Source organism: Neoarius graeffei, chromosome 12 (genome assembly GCF_027579695.1).
Source record: "Neoarius graeffei isolate fNeoGra1 chromosome 12, fNeoGra1.pri, whole genome shotgun sequence".
Classification (NCBI taxonomy): domain Eukaryota; kingdom Metazoa; phylum Chordata; class Actinopteri; order Siluriformes; family Ariidae; genus Neoarius; species Neoarius graeffei.
This window is the reverse complement of record NC_083580.1, coordinates 77,705,585-77,708,308: the sequence shown is the minus strand read 5'-3', so window position 1 is coordinate 77,708,308 and position 2,724 is coordinate 77,705,585. Positions and strand designations below refer to the sequence as shown.

The 2,724-nt window shown below is 39.9% G+C and overlaps 1 long non-coding RNA gene across 1 annotated transcript; it reads left to right on the top strand.

The window, feature by feature from the left end:
- The first annotated feature begins 555 nt into the window (after positions 1–555).
- LOC132895072 (uncharacterized) lies at positions 556–2,242 on the top strand. The gene is made up of 3 exons (XR_009655706.1): positions 556–642; positions 918–968; positions 1,083–2,242. It is a non-coding gene; the product is annotated as an uncharacterized LOC132895072 (long non-coding RNA).
- The last annotated feature ends 482 nt before the right edge of the window (positions 2,243–2,724 follow it).

Below are 2,724 nucleotides of genomic sequence, written 5' to 3'. Positions count from 1 at the left end.
CAAGCCACCTCAAAAAAAAAAAAAAGTAAACTCCTTACCGCACTAAACAAATTCCATGAGTGCAGTAAAAGTGCTTTTTCTTCAGTGTTCAGATACTTGGTATCTACATAACTTTGACTAATGGGTTCTGTCTTCTAACGTTCCCCTGGTGCAGCTTCACATCTCGATTGTTCCTCACCAAGTCACAAATGTACTCGAGGATACAGCGAGATTAGATCTGAAGCTGACAGAGCTGATCCCAGAACAGCATATGTGGTTTAAACAGCTTCTTGCTGCTGGTCTGTACTCGTGCTGACAGATTTGACTCATCTCAGTCAGTATCCAGGAGTGGAAGATACCTGCGTAACTCTCCTTAAGTCATTATACTTTGGCATTATTAATTTGGCATTGGTTATAGTTATACTTTCCTTGAGTATTATTGAAGTTAAATGTAACCAGTTCAAGATATTGGCATGTTTCTATGCATAATTTCCTGTGTTAGTCTTAATGGCTGATGTCTCCTTTAAGAGACGTAGAACTACAATGACGTAATTTTGTAGTAAGGAGAGATGAGTTATGGGAACGGACAGAGATGGATGAAGCCGCGAAACCTGACCAAGACACCGCTGTTGGAATGGGGGCGAATGTACTCTAATATTCCTTGTAAGTCGACATATTTGCCTAAAAAAATAGTACAGTAATGTGTTATGTCTTTTATGATGACAGAAGCGTAAATCAGAATTTTCTTTAGAAGGATGTGTATGGATTGCGAATGATTTACCAACATGTGATCAACTAGCTAGCAGAGTGTACATGCAGTCAGAGTAAAGTTCATTTGCAGTTTTTGTTTATATGCATACTGGCTATTAACTTGTCATACCTACACTCAGTTTGACATGTATTTGTCATTATAATAGTGTGTCTTTATTTTTTTCTAGACAAAAGTATTGAGGTGTAGAGAACGTGCATGCCGTGCAATAGCATGTGCAGTAAGTATAACTCTTAATGGTGAACATGAGATTACAGTACAACTATAGACAAGGGAAAGGTGGGATTGTATGTGGTGTATTAATATGGTCTTTGTGATTTGTTTGTTATTTCAGTATCACCACTACCGTTTTGCATGTATACTTTAAACTCACACAGTATTTTTTTTGTTTTGTTTTCTTAACTGCTTTCGACAGGAAACTCGCCGCAGTGTAGATTTTGTTTTTTGGTCTTTTCGATGTTAACCTCCTGCACTTGTTTTGGATGGTGTTCTGACTTTCATTTTGTATCAGCATTGTTATTGGTAAAGTATAAACATATGGTGAGATTTGTTTTCAGTACTACATAGTGCGCAAGAATAGAGGTAAACTTTATTTCATTTGGTTTTAAGACTACTCTGAGAAGTAGAGAGCACCACTGTATAATCTTTTCAGTTCATTCAATTTTGTATCATAAATCTAAAAAGCCTTGTATAAAATCTATCAGCTAAAAACCCAAAATTCTATTTGTTGGTTTGTTGTGTTTATTTTATTCCCTGCCAACAAATCTTGGTGTCAGGAGTGGGGTTTTCCGATAGTGAGGTTAGAGTAGTGTAGAGTTTTGCGGCAATAAACGGTAGTGGTGATTCAAAGCAGCTGTGACGGGTTGGATGGACCGATCCTGGAGCGGTGCAGAGGAAGTGCCAATGGAGTGTCATGGACTTCAGACGGATTGAGAGGGATTTCAGTGTCAGTACTGCAACTCCGGGGATTTCATCAGGCCAGCTCATCACTGTGGACTGTTCCAGATCTTTATCCTTTAAAGGACATTGCAGGGACTGTGTATAATGGACTCAGAGGAGGAGTTAGCACAGAACGCATCTAGTGAAATTGATGTTTTAGAACAACTTTCTGAACTGAATAGGAAACATCAGCAAGCAATGGCATCTACTGCCGCATTGAGTCAACCACAACCACAGCGGTCTTATGTTTATGCACCTAGAGAAGGCCACATAACCCCATTTAGTGGTGAATATAAGAAAGATGGTCATTCTGTCAATGATTTCATTGAAAAGGTTGAATGTGTATTGCGGGCTCGAAATCAGTCTGTAAGTGATCAATATGACTTTGTCAATTCTGAGAGGTGCAGCTTTAGAAGAAGTGAGATTTCATAGTGACAGCCAATCCAGTAACGTTAATGATTTATTTCGCTACCTCAGAGAAGCATTTAGGGACAAAAGATGTACTGCTCAGCTGTTGCATGACTTTTACAATCGCAAGTAAAAAGATTGTGAGGATGTGCTTGAATTCTCCCATGTCAGATTCTGAGAACTGTGTTGAAGCTAAACCCAAATGCAGGAGCTAATAATGAGCAGCAGGTTCTTAGGGATCAGTTTATTGAAGGGCTTCGGGATCCAGTGCTTAAGGCCCTGTCCACACGGCAACGGATTCAGGTGACTCCGATACAATTGCTTATCGTTTAGGCCTGGTGTCCACACGGCACCGGCGTTTTGGGTGCCCAAAACGCAATCTTTTTGAGAACGGGTTCCAGAGTGGAAAGATCTGGCAATGTTGCCGTTGTGAAGTCGTCTGGATGAGTAGAACGGATTTGTTTACGATGACGTCACAACCACATGACTGTGAGTGCTTCACGCTGGGTAGAAGTGTAACGAACTCGATGTGAGTTGTCAACAAATCCTATAACTTGGTTCATGAAACGCGCTTACAAAATATTTTCACTGTGAATATTTATTGTGTAATGGTGCAAAGTGAGAGAGAG